Source organism: Manis pentadactyla, chromosome 13, assembly GCF_030020395.1.
Source record: "Manis pentadactyla isolate mManPen7 chromosome 13, mManPen7.hap1, whole genome shotgun sequence".
In the NCBI taxonomy this organism is placed as follows: domain Eukaryota; kingdom Metazoa; phylum Chordata; class Mammalia; order Pholidota; family Manidae; genus Manis; species Manis pentadactyla.
The window spans coordinates 96,000,868-96,024,660 of NC_080031.1; the positions used below are offsets into that span (position 1 = coordinate 96,000,868).

Here is a 23,793-nt window from a genome sequence, read left to right on the forward strand (position 1 = left end):
CCTAACTTAAAAAAAAATGTTTTTAGAAAGCCTTGAAAATGTTTAAGCAAAGCAAACTCTTGTTATTCTGACCACTAGTTTTATAGAATAGGACTCTGTAGGCTAAGCATCTTAATCCCAATCGGATTTCTGAAATATGTTGTCTGCCCAGCTGCAGTTGACATCTACTAACATAAGGAATAACTAAACAACACGAATACTTTATATTTGTGTTTTTCCTCATTTTTAAATATACAAATTTTAGCTTTTTATTTCTCTTTATACATTTATGTATATGTATTTCCCAATTATATATATGTGTGTGTATGTATGTATGCATAAAACATAATGAAATATGAATATGTATAAAATCGTCTCTATAAATTCCAAAGATGATTTGAGCTTTCTGGACTTGATGCCGGGTTCTTGTTTGCGGAGCCAAAGAATGAGCTTCACAAACAGTCAAGGTAGGAGAGCGAGGTACAGGCTTTTATTTAGAGATAAAGTGAAAGGACAGAGCCCCCGGCTCACGCCAGGAGGGGACAAGAGAGTCCATAGTGGTGCGTTGTCTAGGGGGTTTTATAGGCAGTTGAGGATTTTTCGAGAACATGAAAAAACTCAGGGGTGGGGACTTGTTAAGTGGTCCCTGAATATTAAAAATTAACTTAACATAAGGAATTTCCTGCCTTGATTTCTCTCTGGGACATGGCGCCTGGGTCAGGAGCATATCAAAAGGCTGCCTGCCCAGCCCCCAAGGTGGGCTGAGGTATTTGTCTACTTGCTAAAGAATCTTGCCTCTTGAACTTCCTGGGTGTTAAAATGCAATCTAATCTTTAAGATGGAATTCTTCCTGCCTTTCACCATGCCGTCTACAGCTGGGTCTGCATGCTAAGTTAGTTGCTCAGTTTGCAAAATCACCTTGTCAGATCTGAAGGAGGAAAGACAGCACATAGGCCTGGGCCTTTTAGCATGCTAAAGTGAATCTTACACATGGTTACAAATGATTAGCATAATAAAACATGTGCTACCCTTCTTTATCTGGGGAACATTAACTGATTTCACTGAAGAATGATTCTAGAGCTTAATGTTTAACATAGAGTTTTAGCAGGGGGGGTTTCCTTGCATGGAGTTACATTGCTCTGACTGCAGATATCCCACCTTGCCCCCTCCGGAGGCCCTCACTGTATTCTGACTACATCTATGGTCCCTGTCTCAGACTCACATATCTTTAGTATTAATTCTGTTAACCTCAAAAAAGTTTCCCTAGCGCAAAAGGGAGAAAATGATGACATTCCTACCATTCATTTGTTAGTGGTGGTAGAGTATCTCCCACAGTTTAAGAACAAAATCCTCTTTTGTGAATGAAACTCTTAAGTACATTGTAGATAAGATTAGGCATCTGTATAAGATATTTGCTTAAGGAAATAGTTTTCCAATGAAAAGCAAAGAGGATGACATGGGTGTGGTCCTACTCCTGAACTTAACGAAACTGAAATCTGTCTCACCCTACTTGTTCCCCACTCAGAAGAAAAAACATGCAGCAAAGGGATGGTGAGACCTGCAGAAGCCCTGGGCTGGACAGATAGAGGGTGGAGGCTGAGGTGTTGGGCTCTCAAGTGGATCCTGATGCCAGTCACAAGGCAAGACTGGACCCTTAATATTTCTGGGCTCACAGAGACTGGCCAGGGACTGGTTGGCACTGTGACATACACATCTTGACTAGATACCAAATCACTGCTCAGCCTCTGCCTAGGAAGTTCGTCAATTTCTATGCATATCTCCCACATTGAGAATATTAATTGCAGGTGAACTTTCTGGTTCCTCTCTCTTTAGCCACAGGCCTCGCCTGTGGGACTCCTGAAAGGAGAACCCCCATCGTAGGGCGCCAGACTTAACAAATCAAAAGACTGGCCACCCAGTTAAATTTCGATTTCAAATGAACAACAAATAAATGTTTAGTATAAGTATATCTCAGATGTGTTTTCTCCAGCGACCCTACCACACTTCTAATGGATATTTAAGACTTTGAAAGAAAATGAATGGAGAGGACAATAAACAGGACAGGAACAAATCACGGAGATATAATTAACGAATATCTAACATTTTTTAATGTTTTGGTTTTGTGAAAATATTTTCTATAAGTTTTTCTTTTTAAAATTATTTCTAATTTTTATGAAAATAATGTATATGCACACAAAAATTATAAAGGCAAATAGTACTAAAAAGCATATGGTGAAAAATGGTAGAACCCTATCCCACCCAACCCCAACCCCCAGTCTGTTTCCCAGAGGTACCTAATTAAACTCATTCAGCTGTTTCTTCCGGTTTTAACTTCCGCCTCCATTTTTCTAAATAATATGCTTATAGTGCTATTTTGCCGATCTGCCAATTTCAGACAAACTGACAAAAGAACATTTACCCATTTTCTTGCATATGGGAGATGAGGATGTGTTTCTTTTACCCACTGCCACCTGCATCCTCCCCTTTCTCCTAGCTTCCCAACACTGTTTTTTACAGTTTTTGGTTAAATCAATAATCTGTGTTTACATTATTATAGCTATGTACTTCTTTTTACTATTATGTTTATTTTCTTTTATAGTTTATGTGTTGGAGGGGTTTTGTAGGTAGTAGTTGCCTTGGAGGTTTTATTTATTCTGTTTTTGAGAAGCTTTTTATTAATTCCCACAACCACCTAATGACTCCTCAACATATCTCTATTCTCTGGCTCAGAGGGGGATTCTCCTGCCTGGGCCTGCGGTCATCCAGGTGTCCTGAGCGTGTCTTCCTCATTCTATTATTCACTTGTTTGGGTGGAGAGCTTCTTGAGAAAGGGAGTCTGAGAGAGACAAATTATTTGTGATCTCCCATGTCTGAAAGCATCTTTTATTCTACTATTTCTCTTAATTAATGGTTTGGGTTTAGACTCCTACATTATAAATCATTTTCACTCAGAATTCTGAATGCCTCACTCCATTATCTTCCAGCTTCCAGTGTTGCTGCTGAGAAATCTGGTGCCATTCTGATCCCTGATACTTTCAATTGACCTGTTTCTCTTTTCTGGATGCTTTTGGGGTCTTTTGGTGTTCTGGTATTTCATGATAATGAACCGTAAGATGTAAATCTTATTTTCACTCCCTGAGGATTTTGTAGCATCTTAAAAGCTTTCTTCTCCTTGAGCTTAGGCTTTCTTTGCTGTCCCCTCCCCTGTCCCCTCTCCCACACCTGTCTTCATATTCTCTTTCCTTAAGCGTCTGGGGACCCTGGCTATATGATCAATTTTAAGAATTACACATTGAAGAGATGCTTGGGTGGAGCCTGTCTAACAGTGGACTTCCTGTGGAGGGTGGTTGCTCAGGAGCCGGGTCTTCCGCTGGAGGTCCTTATCTGTGTCATGCATGTATCTGCAGGTCTCTCCCTTGAGTCTGCTCGGTTTCTGCAGAAAAGGCTTCTTTCGTCTCCAGCCTGGGGGGAAGGGGCGTGCCTGGCCACCAGGTTTTCTAGAAGCAGGATGGAGAAATGGGGCTGGGAGTTTCCCTTCAGTATCTAAATTTCTGTTATTACCCATGTTTTCAGGTCTGTACCTCGTGCCTACTCTCCACAGACTCTGATGTGCTAATGCAGATTCCCCAGTGAGCACCCCAGTCTCCTGCAGGCCCAGGGGTGTGGCGCCCCACTGCCCCCTCCCAGGCAGCCTCCACCAGTGCTCCGGTTTGCAGCCCCACCCTCCTGTTCCCAGCAGTGGGCCTGCTTCTCACCCCCAACCTCTCTACAGGCAGCAGGCCTTCAGCCTTCCCACGCTGCACTGTGACCCAGCACTGCTTCCCCTGCTTCCGCCTTCCAAACCTGTACTGCCATCCTTCATCGGCCGCCGCCTCCCCTACTCCCATAGGCCTTGTGGATTCGTAATTCTTTTTGCTCCTGTAGAGTTGTTTTCGGTAGGGTTTGGGGAGTGAGCAGATGGAGACCCCTAAGAGGCTCTGCTGCACATGTAACCAGAAGTTTTTTAGGGTCCATTTTCACTCTGAAGCAGTTGAGGGGAGCAATTTCCAGGCTCCATTCTGAAATGACTCCTGCTGTCAGTCAGCACAATCACTTTTTATTTTATTTTGGGGTAGGTGTTTCTTTCTGGGAAATAAAACAAAGTCTAAACACACACAATGTTTAGTCATATTAGCAAAATACCCTTGACCTTTTGAGCAAGATTCAAACGTGTTTCTCTGCTTTAGTCTAAGAATGGAGGACAAAAAGCCTGAGACATATTTTGAAACACAGCCTTTGCTCCAGTGCTTACCAGACCTGCTCTGTCCTCTGGGCTTGAATAAAAGCAAGGAGAATGCCAAAATGCCATCTCCTTTGAATTAATCATGAGCCCCACCTCTCCTGCTACCCTGTGTTTACACATTACTGCTATTTTGTCGTATCTGCTGGCAGATCTCCTTTCATCCTCAGGCCACACAAAACCCTCTTCGTTTAAAGCTGCACATGTGGCTCTTGAAGTAAGAGGGGCATTTCAGCAATAATTCCTCATTTCTCTTATGGAAGGACTCAGAGTCTCAGCTAAGGACTGCGGCTGTTTCAGGGTGCCCTCCTGTGCCCAGCTGATGTCTAAAGTCCAGACACGCTGAAGAGAGGAAGCAGGGTCAGGAGGCTGTCCCAGGGAAAAGTGGCTCTAGCGGGAGAATGAGCGAACCAGGATGGAAACTGCCTCGCACACTAGGGACTTCGCCCTTTCCTGCAGGCGGTAGGGAGTGGCTCGAGGATTTTGAGCGGGAGAGTAATAGGAGATAAAGAGACAAACTGCACTTTAAGAAAATTAAAAGCAGATCGCTGTGGGTAGGAGGGTTCAGAGCAGGGAGAGGCTGGAATATAGGTGGCCAGATAGACTAAGTGGTCCTTAGCCCCGGTTGCATCGATCACTGGGACAGCTTTTTAAAAATCCAGCCTCTGGCCTGTACCCTGAAAGATTTTATTTCAGGTGCTCTGGGGAGGGAACCAAGATCTGTGCTCTTAAACATTCCCCGGTGCAGCCCTGAGCCGGAGGGCTGTTGTGACAAACCAATAAAGGGGACCAGACCCCAAACATGGGGCTATGACCCTGGGAGGCAGAGGAGGAAATGGATTGGAGGGAGGCTGCCCCCAGGGGTGAGGGGATGAGGGAGAAAGAAGGAGCTTCACCCTACCCCTGCCTGCTTCAGGGCCCAGGTGGAGGGAGACAAAAGAAAGGCCATCAAGTTGGGCCTAGAAAGCCCAGGTGGGTGCCCTCCTTATAGGAGAACCTAGAAAAAGATCAGCTTTGGGAGAAGATGGTGATGGGACACTCAGGGTGCCAGTGGAGCCTGGGATGGGAGCATCTGGCTCTTACAGTCGTGGAGCTGTGGGGCTGGGAAAAGGAGTCTTATAGTCCATCTCTCTCCAGTCACACATGCAAATGGATATATGTGGACACACAAACTGTCCTCTTCTGCAGGAGGCAGAAAGTGTGGTGGTTCAGAGACTGGGCAGCAGCGCTGTCCCTGTGACGCTGGGACCCACAGCCTCCTCGCCTATAGAAAGCCAACGATGTTAGCTGTCAACTCAATATGGCTGCTGCGGTGACTTGATGAGATTCTTCATGGGAAGACTTGGCACAGATCCTGGACACAGGGAGCACTCCATAAATGGTAGCTATGAGTAATACTAAAAAACCCAATCTCACAGCTGAAGTCAGGGAGCCATAAAGTATTTCATTCAGTTAATCTCACTTCTGAAGCCAGAGAGCCATGAAGTATTTCACTTGGTTTTAGGAGACAAGTCCACAGAAAGGCATGAAACCTTTCATTTGTTACTACCCACTCTGGGTGGCGTTCTCTGGGTGTGTGCTTGGTCAGTCCTTTGCCTTTTATTTCTAGGACTAGAGAACTGACAGTCCCTTGCTGTTGCATTTAATAGGAGAGGAGCTCAGAGAACCGAGATCATAATTATGACACCTTAAATGTCGAGCTCTTCAAAAGTCTGCCATTGCCCTCTCCGTCACCCTGAACAGTTCCGGGAACCGAAACCCTGCCTTGTCCCCCCAACAGCCTCCCCCGGCATGGGACTCCCAGCCAGGCCTCACCTGGGAAACCTGAGGGACTGTGACGTGCAGGCAGCAGGAAGATGCACACACACAGTAAATTGAGGAGCCTGTGATGAGCTCAGAAGAGGTGAGTTGATGATCTGCTATTTATAGCCACGCTGAGAGGCTCTGGCCGCCAGCTCCACATGAGGCTGGGTGGAAATGATGCCTTTGCATAGCTGAGAGCAGAGAACGAAGCTGGTGATTCATGGGCAGCAGCCACTTGAAATACAAATGCTCTTGCGCCACCAGCCTTTCAGACACCCACTCTGGAAGCTTGCTGAACAGAGTTGCTAGCCAGTTGCCTCCTCACCTGCGTGCATTTGGACAGGATGTGAGGACAGAGAGGTTCTGCTCCACAGCAAGCCTGCGAAGGGCAGCGGCACTCTTTGGAAAACACCAAGAGCCTGAGCCTGCCCCTCCTAGAGGCCTCAGCCAGAGCCCGGGCCAGGGCTGAGCAAGAGGCCAGCCCCAGGCTGGGGAGGTGACCTTCAGAGGGCCTGTGGGTCTCACAGAAGACAGTTCCTGCTCGTGCCCTCTGTCTCCAGGGGCAACGCTGGCCGCAGAGCAGCTTCCTGATGGCCACTGTTCTGCTGAACGTGCAAGAACGTGCAATGAGGAAATCCTGGTAGCTTTTAATTCTCCCCCCACCCGCCACCCCAATTCCATAGCCCAGCATGTGTCACCTGAAAAAGTTGTCGTTTGCTTCCCTTGGTAACATCTCAGCTTACAGGCCAGAGTCTATTTGGAGGCACCAATTTAACTTACGCTGTGTGAGAAATGTGCTGGGGTCTCTTAGCTTTCTGCAACCAAGCCTGGGCTGAAAGAGTCAGACAAGGATAACAAGACATAAGCCACCTAAGCTCTGGAGCCAGAGCATCTGGCCTCAAATTCCAGCTCCATACTCTCCAGCTGTGAGGTCTCCATCAAATTCCCCTCTGAGACTCAGTTTCCTCACCGGTAAAAGGGGCATAATAACAGAAGCTCCCTCACTGGACTGCAGTGAAGGTGAGAAGAAGGACCTAGGTAAAAGCACTCAGACGGTGTGGGCACGTGGCACGGCTCTCTAGGTGAGGCTGCTGCTGTGTGTGTGGCTGCTTTTGCAGCAGTGTCCTGGCCCTGCACTGACACCACTCCTCTGCCCATGGCCTATGGCACTGAGGTTCCTCATAGAGGTGGCACCCGAGGGCCTCCATACAGACCCTATGCCCATCATGAGGATACCTGGCATCAGGCTGCCCAGCAGGAGAGACTTCACTCCGGGCAGCTCGGCCCTCTGTGTTACCTGCCCCCTACCCCTGCCTGTCCCTCAGGGTTGGGCCTTGGCTGGGCTTGACCACTCTGCCCTACTGCTCCTCCGGGTCCTGGGGTGGCCCTTGGAAGCATTAACTGTCACTGTGCAGGACTTCATCTGAGGGTCTCAGGTGCTAACTTGAGGTCTGTAGCCAGCAGGTTGCCCACCAAGGGAGGGCCTGGACCACTGGCAGGATGGGCTCCCTCACACACAGCACAAACTGCTGATTCACGAAGGCTCATGAGGCCTTGGCTGCTTGTGCATTTCTCTCATCTCCAGCTGTGGGCTGGCCAAAACATAACTGTAGTTGTCAGTTTGGCAGCGAGATGCTGTGATGTGTCCTAATACAACTGTCTTTGCTCCACGGCAGTGAGCTTTTGGGAGGTAGGAGGAATCTGCAGCTGCTCCCATGGAAAGAGCCATTATGGAAAGTACACCCAGGTGCAGCCATGGGGGTGGTGTGAGCACCGGGGTCTTAGGCTCTGCATTAAGACAGGCCCTAGCATGCCCGTGTCTGCATCTATAGTAATGCAATTCTGATGACATCAACTAATAAGAGAGAGACTGCCATTGAAAGGCATTTTGGGCAGCTGTGAGAGCTTGGAAAACAGCCTTTGGACTTGTGTGCAAGTTGGAACTCCAACATGCACGGGGTGAATGGGTGGTTAGACAGTGTGGTATGTGGTATAGGGAGATGGTGCCAGAGATATAGCTGGGGCCAGATTGGGAAGTAAGGGACTTGAAGGCCAAGTCATGGAGCTTGGACTTGATCCTGCAGGCAATAGGGAGCCACTGAAGAACTTCAGGGAGAGAGCAATGTAGTCAAATGACATTGGGAGTCTGGGTTCAACCAGCCCTGTGTAGCAGTACTAGGGTAAGACTCTCCCCACAGCATGATATGCTGCTTGGGAGGGTGTTCTGGAGTACCAGCCCCAGAAAGCAGGGTTGACTGTGTCTCTGTGCTTAATGGGTAAATGTGGAAAAGCCTGGCCGTAGTCAAGCATCTGAGAATGTGCAGTGAGTGAGGGCGGGCACGTGGCTCATCCACGCCTTATTCTTCAGTCATCCTGGGCAAGAATTCATTAATGAAGCACCTGCGTGCAACTATGCCAAGTGCAAGGGACTGCACACACTTAGCCAAAGGCCAGGGGAAGCTTCTGGGGCTGAGAGGTGGTTCCACTGCCCATGGGTGTTGCCTCCCCCACCACATACACACACACTAAGAAAACAGCAGAGAAAACTTACAGGCTTGGTGACAGAGGAATTCCTAGAAGGAAGGTTCTATCGTCACGTACGGAAATAGACTGGTTTATAGGTTGGTGTAAGACCGGGGAGAGGAAATCCCGGGGCAAAATACCTCTAAAAACTGAAATCAGTCAAAGGGAGAAATAAAGTTTAAAACCTGTTCATTGCTTACAAACTGCAGTCCAGGGCCGGCTCTCTCCTCTGCTCCTGAAGAAGCCAGCCAGCCAGCCAGCCAGCCCCTCCCTTTAAATGGTCAGGTTCAAACACACCCTCAGTTGCCCAGGTAATTACCCACTGACATGGAGTTGAACTTCTCTCCAGCCCTGAGGATATGCAAACGCACTAAAGCCAGGCGAGATGCTCTGAAAATGTTACAATTTTACCCACAGTTGATTAATGAAGACAGAAGAATTTGAAGTGTTAAGATCAGTTACCAGTGGGTGAGCCACCCATGAACATGAAAGCCAGAGTATATCTGGACCATCATGTAAGTCAGGAGGAAGACAGGATTCAGTTGACAGAAACTGTGTGAACCGTTCTCAGAAGTGTGTTGTTGTGCAAGCGTGGTTTGGCAGTGATTGTCCCCTTTCAGCAGCAAGCCAGGGAGGGCAGGATGCCTGTCAGGTTGTCAGAGTAAGAAGGCCAGGAGGAAGGAATGTCCCCTCTCTGGAATGAGCTTCTATCACGTCCCCTGAGTTGGGCTGACAGGGAGGCGGGAGGGAGGCGATATAGTGGTTGTAAAACAGTGAGGAAGACCTGTCATCTGGGCAGCAGCGACACAGGGTAGGTGTGGCCTGTGCTTGGAACCCACCCGAACCTTATCCTCTTCCCTGAGGGCAGGCCCCAGTCATAACCACCTCCAGCTACCCACGCCTGCCTGGAGCAATATGCCAAGATGTAGTTTTACCTATTTAGTTTCCTTTTTCCTTTAAAATTTAACATGTATCAGGCTTAAAAAAATATTTTTTGGTAAAATAAACCAGAAAAGTCCGAATAGCCATACATACAGCTTAATAATTGCAAAGTAAATGCTATTTTTCTCTATAGAGAAAAGTATCAAAAAAGAAAACAAATCACTCTTAAGCCTTTACCTGGGAGCCACTGAAATTACTTTAACATAGTTTAAAAATTAAAATAGTACAAAAAAATGTAAAATGTATATTTACCTGTCTTTTCCTTCCCTATTCCCTGCCCCCCTGTCCTGCCACAGTAACCACTACGTTCCTGGTGTATTGTGGGTAAAAGTGTAGTATTTCCAGAATATCTCGCCTGGACTTAGTGCATCTGCATCCTCAGGGATGGGGAGAAGGCTGGCTTTAGACATTTGCATGTCAATAGGCATTCCTCAGGGGTGGAAAGCAGTTCCTCTCCATATCAATGGGTAATTACTGGGCGACGGAGGGCTTATATGAACCTGAGAGATGAGGGGAAGTGCTGACTTACTTCGGCCGGAGCAGGAAAGAAAGAAGGCCCTAGAGTGTGTTGTAACAATAACAGGTTTTCAACTTTATTTCTCCTTTTGACTGACTTTGGTCTTAGAGGTATTTTGCCCCGGGATTTCCTCTCCCCAGACTTACACATATCCTGTATTTTTTCCTCTGCATCTGTAATGTTTCTAAACTGAGTTTGTGATTATACAGGCTTTGACTATATTTAACAATAAATTTTAAAGGAGTTGTAACCATGCCCCCCCTTAGATAAATAAGCATGTGTCAAAGATTCAATTTACCTCATTAATTAATGAGAGAACCAGTAAAATATTACAAGCAATTCAAAGGAGAACTCAGAGTATTACACATGAGAGTTGGATAAGGAATGCTAAAATATTTTTAGAAAGGGATGCAAAACTGGTCAATATCCACAAGGCAAGTCAGTTGTATTCTGCCAGGTATAATTTGCATTTCTCTGAACAGGACTTATTTACATTACTATCAGTGTTTTACAATTTAACTTCCATCTTTAGAGCTGAGAAATGTCTAGTCAAAGACTGCAAAAGGCAGATAGAACCTAGGTGGATACGCTATTCAGTTCGCCCACTAACGCTCAACATCTTTCACAGTTTTTCCTGCACTTGTAATGGGCTCTCTGTCTACATCCCTCTTAGGATTTCCCCTGCCCACAGCTCCCACTGCCTTGTTTGTACCAACTGACCCAAACCCTCTGCCCGTGGGTCAGGTGCTGGGTCAGGTGCTGGGCCAGGGCTGAAAGCCGAGCCTGGGAGAACAGACCGTCGCTTAGGCTGAGCCGGCCAAGCGCCCCCAAGGCTCTGACAAGTGCCCCCAAGGCTCTGACAATCTGCTCCTGTGGCGGGAGGCCCTGCAGTTGTGAGTCAGGCTGACTCAGGACTAGCAGTCATGTTGGGCCTTGCAAAAGATGATTCAGGGTTTTGTGAAAAGGGGACCAGATTAGAAATGCAAAGAGAAAAGACCTGTAGTCCAGCACAAAAGAGAAAATGCCTGTCTAATGAGCATCGCTAGTCCTAGAGATGACTTCGTGCATTTGGATTCTGTGAGAGTCTTCCTTTATATGCTCAAGCCAGCGTGGGTGGGTGTCTGTTCCAGTAATCCCCTGCCCAAGAGAATGGCTGACACACAAGATGTATCATGACCTAGGGGGCGAGGGCAGTGTATCAGTTCCCCGTCTGAGGCTGTTTCTCACAGAGCCCAGGGTCTGTGTTGGCATAAGAGGCATTATGTCAGCCCCAGGGAGCAGGGGGCAGAGTGGTCTATGATAAAGTGAAAAAGAACAAATATCTGATTCACTCTGCACCCTTTGACAATCATCTCATCTCCTATGAACAAGTTTTCTTAGAAATAGGACAATGCTCCTTTCTGGCTTGCCCCTCAGGGCCACTGTGGGGGTCCATGAGAGGCAGGGGTGTGAGGCTACTACAAAGGCTAGTCATGTGGTGAAATTGGACCCACAGCTCTGGCAGGAGCTCAGCCGTTCTACGCAAAGTGCTTTGGGAGAAGAGGTTTTGCGCAAATGGCTAGTCATGATTAATTGATGGGGAGGCTCTCAGGCAAAGGATCAGATTTCACAGATAAAAATATATATACTTTGGCTTTCCCGAGCAGGAAATGTTCATTCACCCTAAGGCAAGCAAGCGTATCTAAATCAAGATTTTCATTACCTTCAATGGGTACTTTCTCATCATCTTCATTCATCTGCTGAGCATGTACTGAGCACCCACTGTATGATAAGCGGTGCCCCAGGCATGGAGATACTGAGCTGAAGGGTACCTGCCCTGTGGTGTTGGGAGGCAGACAGAAAAAGAGCCTTACCAAGGAGTGTGATGAACACAGACAGAGGAAAACAAAGGATGTTCTAGCTTCACCAAGGAGGGGTAACCCCTCCGTAACCCCCCATAATTCCATTGTGGCATTAAGGATCCTCAGGGCAAGCACCAAGGAAAGTCTGGTGTTGCTGGAATGTCAGGGGAGGTGAGAGGCTGGCTGACGTGGGCAGTGGGGCCTTGGGGGCCTCAGAGGGAAGTCCATGGTCAGATTTGTACCGTAGAGCAGTCACCCTGGCTACCTGTGGAGAGCAGGTTGGAGGAGAGCCAACGAGAGGCATAAAAAATGTTAGGAGGTGGTTACGGGCATAAGAGCAAGAAACAGTGACCTGAACTAAAGAAAGGAGTAGAGGGAACTGATTCAAGAAATGTTTTGGCCAGGATTTAACCTGAGAAACGAAGTAAAGAGGTCCTCAGGTTTTCAGTGAGGATGACCATGGGGTTAAGGTATTGCTATTATAGGAGGGGAAAAACCACAGGAGGAAGAGCAAGTTTGGTGAGGGGGCGGGGCTGGGTGATGAGCTCAGCTGGAGACGTGGTGAGTCCGAGAGAGCTATGCACGTCCAGGTGGAAGCATCCAGGGGACAGGTGGACGCACAGGTCTGAAACCTAGGGAGCAGTTTGGGCTGTGAAGCTGGAGTGAATTGGCACACAAACAAGTTTTTATTAGTGGGTGGGGTGGGGTGGGAGGAGAAAGCAGGATAAGAAGTGGAGGGGCATCATGTCCTTTGACCCTAAAATCCTCACTCATTGAGAATGGGGGGTGGTGCGGGCACTAAGTGCAGGGAGCCCCTGATATGGGAAACCCTTATTATTGGAACCCTTGTTATGGGAAACAGGAGAGAATATGACCCGGTCCTAGCAATACAGGGGCCCTGCTGGCTTTGGTGGTCATAAATCTGCATTGGCACTGATCTGTTCCCTCGGGGTTTTCTTCAGAACTTAGAGGCCAGGAAGGCATGTCAGCCTGTAGTGTCTGGGCTGATCTTGCTAGTTTGTGGCAGAAGGAAATGAAGGTTGTATATCGGAGATAGATAACTATTCACCAGAAAAAAATTGTTGTTTCCTGCCCTTCCATAGAATAAAATCGAGGCTAGGATGGGCTTCCTATCAGAGACTACGTTTCCCAGCATCACCCTCCCTTCGCATCTGTTACATCTGAGAGGAGTCAACTGACGCGTTCTTGCCAATGGACTATTGATCAGGGATGACGTGTCATTTCCAGCCCAAGATGGTTAAGAAGCAGATGTGCCTTCACCCTTTCTCCTTCCTCTAGCTTGAAGCCCCCTTGGAAACCACATGTTGGAGAATGGCAGAACCAAAAGGTAGAAGGATCCTAGTCCCTGAGTCATCCATCCCTGGGTGGAGAGACACCACTGATCAGAAACACCAATTTGGGTTTTTTGTGAGCAAGAAATTAACTGTATTGTCTGAGGCAATATACATTTTTAGGATTTGTTCATCATAGCATCTAGGATTACCCTAACAAATATGGGATTTATGAAAATTGTTGGTTATTCAGATGATTCTCATGGGACCAGGCTGAGGAAACAGTTGAGGCCTCTAGGGACAGACGGTCTTTGTTGAAGTGCAAGAGTAAGAGTGGAAAGAGGACTGGAAATATCTAGAAAGCAGGAGTCAAGGCCCCTGGTAGAATTCAGGAGGCTAAGATTTCAGAGAGAAGCTCTCTCACTTGGTGTGCCAGATGAGGAACATTAAGCAGGTCCAGGAACTGTGTTGTCTGATTAGTTCATTGGGATTCCGTAGTCTAAGATAAAGCAGGATGGGGGATGGAGAGGTGGCCTCAGAGTGTTGGTTGTCATTGTCTTGCAAGTGGGGCACCAAGGAGGAGTGCTTCAGTGAAAAGAAGAGACTAACAGGACTGACATCAGTCAGTCCTGTTAGCTGCCATGGCTGAACGGATCTGAGCAGGGCATCCCCTCACTGCTGAGGATTACTCAGTAGGCCACATGAGATGCACACCCGAAAGCTGGTCTGTGAAAGGAACAACTGTATATGCTGAGGCTCACGCCACCCAGAAACAGCAAGGGTGCCATCTTAAGCTGGTAGAGCAGCTTGACCCTCTCCAAAGTCCTTATTTACCAATCTGTTTGAGCCTCATGGACATTGTAGGGAGACGCATATGAAGAGAGTGTGTCTCTCTGTGCCAAATGAGGTCACCAAAGTGTTAAGTAAGATTGAGGGCCCTCAGGAGGGAGAGAAGCCAGGGTCTACTGATCCTTATCTTGCAGTTCTTATTATAAAATGATTTTTACGGACATTTTTAGACATTAACTGCCCATCAACTTGGGAAGATTTAGGCTTCAACCTGCCATTGGCACAGGAATGATGGCACTTCCAGCTACAGATTCTTAGAAGAGTTTCTGAATGAATGGCGCCAAACAGGGATAAGAATCGGAGCGACAGAAAACTCATAATAATAATTGTGAAAAGAAGAGAATTTATCTTTAAAAAAGAAAAGTCTGAGGTAGATGTTGACAGTCGCTATGGCCCACCACAATTTTAGAGCATCAAGCCTCCTTCTCTTCTGTTGCTGTCCTCAACTGTGTAACAGATTACTTCAAAACTCAGTGGCTTAAGACAAAAATAAACATTTATTATCTCTCATTTTCTGTATGTCAGGAATGCGGGAGTGACTCAGCTGGGTGGTTCTGGCTTGAGCTCTCTCATGAGGCTGCAGTCAGGATGTCAGACAGAGCTGTGGTCACTCAAAGGACTGCCTGGGGCTGCAACACGGCCAGCAAGTTGGTTCTAGCTATTGTCAGGCAGCCCCAGTTGCTCACCACCCGTGATCAGGGCTGCTTGGGTGTGCTTACAACATGGCAGTTGGCTTGCACTAGCCTAGAGTAAGTCAACCAAAAGACAGGAAGGCAGAAGCTGCAATGTCTTTTATGATATAGTCTCAGAAGTCACACTGTCAGTTCAGATTCATAGCTCAGCCCTGTTTCGTGTGGGAGAGAAGTAAACAAGAACACAAGTCCTAGAAGTTGAGAATCACTGGAGGCTATCTTGGAAGCTGGGCTACCCCATCTGCCGTACCCAAAATGTGACGTCATCCTCATGCTCTGTAATGACTGCTCTAACCCAGCTATCACAGAAGGTGCTAGCTAGCAAGAAGAAGGAAGAAAGGAGAATGGTCATGCTTTGCCTCTTTAAGAATACTTTCTGGAAGTTTGATACACCAACCTATTTATATAGTTCATTGATCGGAACTGAGTCACATAGCTGAAAAGGAGGCTGGGAAATTTAGTACTTATTTTTGATGGCCATGTGCTCAGCTTGACCAGATATTGGTAGGCAGTTGACAGTCTCTGCCACATCAGCAACATTCCTGTGTATATTTCAAAGGATTGGGGTGGGGAAGGGAAGCATAGAAGATATCACTTACCAGGGTTACTGACCTGGCTAAGGACTTAGGACCCATCTTGTCTGGGAAATAACTGTGTGTGTGTGTGTGTGTGTGTGTGTGTGTGTGTGTGTGTGTGTGCTGCAAGGACGAGGGGAGGAGTACAGATTAATGCTTTACCCTGTAATTAGTGAACCTCAGTGTAAAGAGAAGATAGTCCTTCAGAAAGCTCAGGAGACAAATAAGCAATAAAAACAGATCTACTCCTAGAAGCCCAAGCACGGGTAGTCCCAAGAATTAAGATGGTCCAGAAAATGAGAAGATCATCACAGGAGGCACTGTGAGGGCAGCCTAATTCTAAGCCCAGACCTGTGGGTTTAAATAAATTTTGGCAGCCTGATTTACTGATCCAAATGCAGAAGCACAGATGGGCAACTTACCAGCTGTGTTTTTAAAAGATCATATGATTCCTGATCAATGAACCGAAGAGACCAGATGCACAAATGTTTAGAGCTGAGCTGCAGATTTGCCCAGAGACTTCTTACCAGAGCCAGGGCTTGAGCAGCCAGCTGGGTGTGGACTCAAGCTGGGGGCAAGGAAGTAGGGAGGGTGGTGTCAGCATCAGAGTCTTGCTGAGCAGAAGCTGAGCCATCAGCCAGCCAGAGAATCCCAAGGCTTTAAAAGTCCACAGAAAAGCTGCCCTGGCAGAAGGAGGGCAAGGCTCTGACGTGGCCAAATGGCCAGTAACAGGGGGTGCTGTCATCCCAGAGGAATGCAAAGTGTGCTGTAAGGAGTCCGAGCCTGGGGCACCCAAGGGAGCAGTTGGTACTGCCAAAGCCCTGTGGCGGGGCCTGGCTTTCTCCCCATCACCACAGCCTGCTGGGACAGTGGATCCTTATCTTGATGGTGGAAGAGGTGGACTGAAGACTCAGAGGTACTTACTTCATGGAAGGTAGCTAGGGACCTCTCACATGCCTTGCCCATGGTCCCAGCTGGAGTGGCCCCTGGCCACCTTCAGACGGGGTTGTTCCGGACACCCTGGGCAGGCAGCATGCTCATTTGCTGGGGCCACAACCCATGCTCCTTATTGCATGTGGTTGTCAATCATCACCATGTTGCTGCTGCACATGGGTCCATTTCCAGAGCGGTGAAGAGCTCACCAAAGCTCCCAGCCTTTCGGCTCTGCTTTGGCCTGAGTCCCAAATGCACCAAGAACTTAGAGGACCTCTACAGACTCCTAGTTTGAGGACCCTTTCAAGAGACACACTTTCAAGTGTGGTTGACATCGGGCCCCAACCTTGTGCAAAGAGGAGGCCCCTGAAGGCTAAGCGTGGGCTGGTAAGGAACGGTGAGCAGGGGTAAAGTATCCTGAAATGGCATGGGATTGACTCAGGAAACCTGGCGTTGTGCTTTGTGGCTCTGTTGCAGCAATGCTGAGTGAGCATCTGCTCAATGGGACAGACATTAGGTACCTCCAGCGACGCAGAGCAGAGGAAGGCTCATATGACGTCACCCTGGACACATAAAGAAGCAGAACAGCAGAGGGTGCACGTGCAGTGATGGGTTAAGTACCAGAAACAGAAATAACGGAGAAGCGGGCTGTGCTGGTAGTGTGAGTGAAAAAGGAAAGCTCCCCAGAAAAGGTGACACCCGCAAGAAAGAACAGCAGTTCCTCAGCCAAAAGGGGGGCCAGGTGAGAGGGAACAGGAGGCCTGGAGCTCTGGGCCATGACACTGCCTGGGGTGCCAGAGGAGAACTTCCTTGCCTGGTGTGTTTACTATACTCTGAAGTTCCTGGGCCCTATCAGGGTGCAGTGTGGCCTTTAGCTCCTTCCACCAAGCAATTCAGAGGAGTCAGGAGAGAAGATGCTCTCTTTCTGCAGGGTTCATTGGGTTTTCTTTCCTCTCTGAGTCCTTGGTACCTGGTCATGATAGTGAAGGTACCATTGTTAGGGAGGGGAGAGCAGTTTTCTGATTTTGGAGAACATGCCCAAGGTCTAGTCCTTCTCCACGTAGGTCCTTGAATGACACCTTAGGCATGACTGTACCCAGCAGCCTCTGATGGGGCAGGAGGCAGGGCTGGGAGCTGCAGGGGGTAGGGCACTCTAACCTCCCCTCCCTGCTGTCAAACCCAATCCCCTAAGTTGTCAGGTCTCTCTCTAGAACCCTTGGGACCCTTAGCATTGCCCAAGCACCCATTTTGCTTCTTGCAGGTGTGAGAAGTGTCATCTGGCTCCTTCTGGCACATCTGAGTCACTTTTTTGTGGTCTGCAAGGTTGCTTTTCCTCCAAGACCCAGGAAAATGTGACATGCGAATGAATCACCAGGTGAGCCAAAACCCAGCAGCCACTCTGGAGTTGTTCTGTGGAAGCGAAGCGGAAAGAGCTGGAGGCCCCAAGAGGTCCGGGGGGGCCACTTCCTCTCTGGAGCAAGGTGGCAAACGGGATAGAACCAGTCATGCTGGGATGTCACCCTGTCTCCAGCTGCAGGCAGACCAAGATCCCTAGGCACAGAGCTGCCCGTGCCCAGCAAGGCTGTGGGGAGATTTGTGAGGCAGGTGGAAGGGGGTCCCTGGGCCCTGCCCTCAGTGCCCATGTCCTGGCCCCCCCAGCTTATTCCTCCAGGAGCCCCTTTCCCCTCACTGTTGCTCTTCTCCCTGGACTGTGCAAACGGCCTCCTGGCAGTCTGGCCTGCCTCATCCTTGCCAGCTCCAACCCCACGGCCTAGGTCTGGTCCCATCCCTCTGGGTCAGAAACCCTTACTTACCGACTCCTCAGTCTGGCATTCAAGGCTCTGCTCACTATAGTACTAACTCACCTCTCACCAGTCTTCCATATAATCCTCCAGTTAGGTGTGTGCCCATCTTTTTTATCCTCTGCCCATAAATCTCTCCCATCTTTGGGCCCTGGACCTTACCTTTTGCTGGTCCAGATGTCCTCTTGTCACTGCCGCCTTCCTGACCAGGTCTAGCTCCCGTGCTGTCTTCCCTATCAAGTGTCCCTTGTCACCCTCTGCCCTCTGAACAAGGCCTAAGGGATGGAACTTTAATTACAGGAGGAATACATGCTTTTAAAACATTCCCACATACAGAAGCATCCACAGTAAAATGAGTATGTGTCAGCCCAACTCTCCTCTCCCTAGAACTCACCCCAATGACTAGTCAGGCTTGCACCTGGGCACCCATTTTGTCCTTTCCTGCTGGGTATGGGGAACTTCCGGAACCACCTGACATGCTGGCAACTGGTGGGGCTGTGGGCGAGCAGAGCTGGTGGGAGGTTTCAGAGAGTGATGACTTGGGTTGACGTTGACAGAAAATCCTCAAGTCAGTCTGTGGGACCGCTTGTTTCTTTCAAAGAGCAGAGACCCAGGCAGGCATTTCCAGTTCATATGGGAATATTCATTGTATTCACCCCAGAGCCAGATGCTCAAGTTCAAAAGGCAACCAGCCCTCTGGAGAATCCTGGTGGCCTAGCACAACCCCCCATACAAGCTGAGCTGAACAGGAAGCCTGGAAGCCTTAAGGCGTGCTGATCACTCAGTCAGATGGAGAGAGGCGAGCCTGGTCTTTCTTCTCCGACTGGGCCCTTGCGTCCCCTGGTAGCCTACTATTAGCCTGGAGCTCTGGCCCACTGCATGCACGCAGTGATTCTCCTTACAGCATGGCTCAACAGAAGAGCCCACCCTAGGGACTAAACGCACTCCACTCCCTAGAATAGGGACTGGGAGAAGAGGCAGTGCGGTGCTGGCATTTCCTTCAACAACTCCAGCCTATGGTAGTGGGTAGATGTGCTCTCCAAATACCCCAAGGGGCCACATCTCTCCCCTACACTCCAATTCAAATAAATATTTAAATAAGGAGACAGGACTGGGTTTCACCAAGTTGGGAATACCTAACTCCAGCTTGGAGATATGGTGGAAGGCTCCAAGTTATTGGCATCTACACTGACCCTTGAAAAATACACAGGAGATGGTCAGATGAAGGTGAGAATAGCATTCCTTGCAGAGCAGGCACTGTGGACAAGGCATGCAGTGACAAGGAACATGACTTTGGAGAAACTGAAAATTTGCTGCAGCTGAGACTCGTATATGAGGGAGATTTACAGCAGTGTTGTTGGAGAGGCCAACTACCTGGGTGTACAAACCCCAGGACTTTGTCCTGATGGCCAAGGGCAGTCAAGGAAGGATTTTAAGAAGAGGAATGACAATTTAGGCAGGTGACTCTGGCTGCCACATGAGCTGATGGGGATAAGTTTGGAGAAAGCGAATGCCTTTGGGTGAGTAATAATGGTGGCCTGCGCTATGGCAGACACAGTGAAATATGAGAAGTAGAATTCAACATAGCATGGGGAGGCGAGGAGCAGGAAGGAGACCCTGGCTGAGGTGTGGAGGATATAGGTTTCAGATGGACAGTTGCATTTAGCAAATGGCTGTTAAGTGAATTAAGGTATAGGGAGCTGAGGGTAAGAAATCAAGTCCAGCAACAAGTGATGAGTCCCAGTCAGGCCCTTAGCCTGCTGACATCAGTGCAGACATGACTGAGCACCCAAATCTTGATTCGAGCATGTCACTTACACACAGAGTCTGCTAAATACCATCATCCTGAAGCAGATGCCCAGGTACCTAGCTGACCATTTGCAGGCAGCCCACTGCTCACCTGACCTATAAGCCAGATATCCCCAGTCAGTCAGCAATGCTCAGAAACTTTGCTTTTTGAAAAAGAACAGAAATAGTTCATGACCAACCTCACTTTTCCCCCTTCCCCAACCTTGAGAGCCTAGACTCTGTGCTGGAATAATTTCTCTGTTTGGCAGTCAGACTTCTCTACTCAGCTCTCAATCTTTGGTCTCTAGTCTTAACCCAAGCCAGAGGCTCTCACGAGCCACGGGGGCCTGAAGGGGCTTCAACAAGGTTTGACACACCCTATATGTTCTTCACACAATTCTGATATTCTGCGTACTGTTTGCTCCACAAGGACCCTGCAAAGGGCAGCAGCACTCTTTGGAAAACACCAAGAGCCATCGCCTTCTCCATCACCCTGAACAGTTCTGGGAACCGGAACCCTGCCGTGTCCCCCCAACAGCCTCCCCGGGCATGGGTCTCCCATGTTGTTGAAGAGGGGGGATTATGCTTCCCAACTTCAAGCTCTACTACTAAGCCACAGTCATCAAGGCAATTTGGTACTGGCACAAGAACAGACCCATAGACCAGTGGAACAGACTAGAGAGTCCAGATATTAACCCAAGCATATATGGTCAATTAATATATGATAAAGGAGCCATGGACATACAATGGGGAAATGACAGTCTCTTCAACAGATGGTGCTGGCAAAACTGGACAGCTACATGTAAGAGAATGAAACTGGACCACTGTCTAACCCCATACACAAAAGTAAACTCAAAATGGATCAAAGACCTGAATGTAAGTCATGAAACCATAAAACTCTTAGAAGAAAACATAGGCAAAAATCTCTTGAATATAAACATGAGCAACTTTTTCATAAACACATCTCTTTGGGCAAGAGAAACAAAAGCAAAAATGAACAAGTGAGACTATATCAAACTAAAAAGCTTCTGTACAACAAAGGAAACCATCAGTAGAACAAAAAGGATCGTATAGTATGGGAGAATATATCCATAAAGACATATCTGAAGGGGTTAACATCCAAAATGCATAAAGAACTCACATGCCTCAACACCCAAAAAACAAATAACCCAATTAAAATATGGGCAAAGGATATGAACAAACAGTTCTCCAAAGAAGAAATTCAGATGGCCAACAGACACATGAAAAGATGTTCCGCATCTCTAATTATCAGGAAAATGCAAATTATAACCACAATGAGATATCACCTCACATCAATTAGGACGGCCAACATCCAAAAGACAAGGAAAAAGAAATACTGGCGAGGTTGTGGAGAAAGGGGAACCCTCCTACACTGCTGATGGGAATGTAAATTAGTTAAACCATTGCGGAAAACAGTATGGAGGTTCCTCAAAAAACTCAAAATAGAAATACCATTTGACCCAGGAATTCCACTCCTAGGAATTTACCCCAAGAAAACAAGATCTCAGACTCAAGAAGACATATGCACCCCTATGTTTATCACAGCACTATTTACAATAGCCAAGATATGGAAGCAACCTAAGTGTCCCTCAGTAGATGAATGGATAAAGCAGATGTGGTACATATACACAATGGAATATTATTCAGCCATAAGAAGAAAACAAATCCTACCATTTGTAACAACATGGATGGAGCTAGAGGGTATTATGCTCAGTGAAATAAGCCAGGTGAAGAAAGACAAGTACCAAATGATTTCACTCATTTGTGGAGGATAACAACAAAGCAAAACTGAAGGAAGAAAACAGCAGCAGACTCACAGACTCCAAGAAGGGACTAGCAGTTACCAAAGGGAAAGTGGGTGGGGAGTGAGGGAGAAGGAGATAGAGGGGTATTGTGACTGGCACACATGATGTGGTGGGGGAGTCACGGGGAAGACAGTGTAGCACAGAGAAGACAAGTAGTGACTCTGTGGCATCTTACTATGCTGTTGGACAGTGACTGCAATGGGTTGTGGGGGGACTTGATGATATGGGTCAATGTAGTAACCACAGTGTTTTTCATGTAAAACCTTAATAAAAAAAGCAAATAAAATAAAAAGTAAACATGGGCAAAACACTTCATGCAGTAGCTGGCACCCAATAAATTCTTTGTGTTTGCTTATGTCTAATCTCATATTCAAGCAAAAAAAAAAAAAAAGTAAACAGAATTGCCATATGATCCAGTGTTCCACTTCTGGGTATACACCTCAAAGACTCGGAACCAGGTGCTTGAACAACATTTGTATAATCATGTTCATAGCAGCGTTATTCACAATAGCCAAAAAGTGGTAACACATTGAGTGTCCATCAATGGATGAATGAATAAGCAAAATGAGGTATATCTACAATAGAATATTATTTAGCCTTAAAAGGAAGGAAATTCTAATATATGCTATAACATGGGTCAACTGAGAAGACATTATGCTAGTTGAAATAAGCCAGATACACAAAAGAGCAAATGCTGTATGATTCCACTTGTATGAGGTGCCTAGAATAGTCAGATTCATAGAGACAGGAAGTAGGAGGGTGGTTGTGGGCTAGGGGGAGGGAGGGATGGGAAGTTAATTGCTTAATGGTACAGAGTTTACATTTGAAATGATGAAGAAGTTCTGGAGATGGATGGTGGTGACGGCGGTACCACAGTGCGGGTGTACTGAATGCCACTTAAACTGTGCATTTAAGAATAGTATGGTATATATATTCATACATATATTTTACCACAATAAAAAAGAAAAAGTTGCATGGGGGTGAGGCCTTTAAATCTCTTACATTTCCTCCTCTGGGGGCTCACTCAAGGCCCCGGGAGATCGTGGGGGGCTGAGGTGCAGAGAAAGGAGGCTGTCCAGTCCCGTCCTCACCACCAGCCTCCCCTTAGTTCTACCTTTCTTACTCCTGCCCATCCTTCAAAGCCCGCCTCTGGTCTTTTCCCACTTCCTCCGGTAGGGCCTCCAGGCCTCACTGCTCCTCCCCAGGGCAGCACCGAGTGTCCCCTCCTTCCTGCTCTCCTTGCCCTGGGCGCTTTCCTCAGAGGACTGCAGCCTCTATGGGGCTGGGCCCGCTCCTCGACCCCCTGGGCTGGGGAGGCCTGCAGTAGGTCCTTGTCAGCAAAGCAAGGCTCTTGGTATCCACCTCTCAAGGTTCTGAGCTTCCAAGAAGATAAAAAATATACAACTCTCAAGCACAGTGAAAGGCTCAACGTATTATTACTGTTATGATTATTCTTCATACTGGCCTGGAATGCTTCCCCTGGGCCCATCCACCGGTCACTCCTCATTCCCCGAGCCCCAGCCCCTCTCCTATTTCCTCCACAACTCCGCCTTGTTCATTTCAAGCCCCACTGACCCCCTTCGGGGCATTTGGAATTTAAGAAAAGTCTGATCTCATAGGATTTTCATGGAGATTAAATAACTTAATCCGTGTAAAATTCTTATAACAGTGCCAGGTACATAAAATGTGCTCAGTAAAATTCAGCAGTGACGACAACGACGGTGGCTTGTGGTCGTGTTACCTGTCTTCAATGTGTGTTGCCTTGATTGTGAGCTTCATTCTAAGTAGGTAAACTTAAGGATAAAGAAATATGACAATAAGTAATAGATGTTGGGAAGATGGATTCATGCTCAGCAGGGATTCTCAAGGGGCTGTGGTCAAGGTAGCAGGAGATGGGGCAGGGCCTTTATCCAAGAGGATCACAGCTCTCCGGAAAGATTTCCGCAGGAGAGAGACTCATTTGATTTAAAGTTTGAGAAGCTTGCTCTGGCTGTTGGGTGGAGGATGGACAGGGGGCATGGGTAGGAGCAGGCAGACAGTGAGCGGGCGCTGCAGGCATTCAGAAGAGAGGTGGTCATGGCTTGGCCTGGGCGGTGGTAGTGGACGGAGAGGGCTATGGGCAGATTTTGCAGATGTTTTGGAGGAAGAGATA

General features: G+C 47.6%; 1 long non-coding RNA gene across 2 annotated transcripts; it reads right to left on the bottom strand.

The window, feature by feature from the left end:
* Positions 1-3,505: 3,505 nt before the first annotated feature.
* Positions 3,506-18,827, bottom strand: LOC130680414 (uncharacterized). 2 transcript variants are annotated; one of them, XR_008993414.1, is made up of 4 exons: positions 18,190-18,827; positions 11,746-11,859; positions 6,760-6,893; positions 3,506-6,666 (listed from the first exon to the last, which is right to left on the bottom strand). It is a non-coding gene; the product is annotated as an uncharacterized LOC130680414 (long non-coding RNA). The 2 variants fall into 2 exon arrangements; XR_008993413.1 differs by lacking the exon at positions 11,746-11,859.
* Between the last annotated feature and the right edge of the window lie 4,966 nt (positions 18,828-23,793).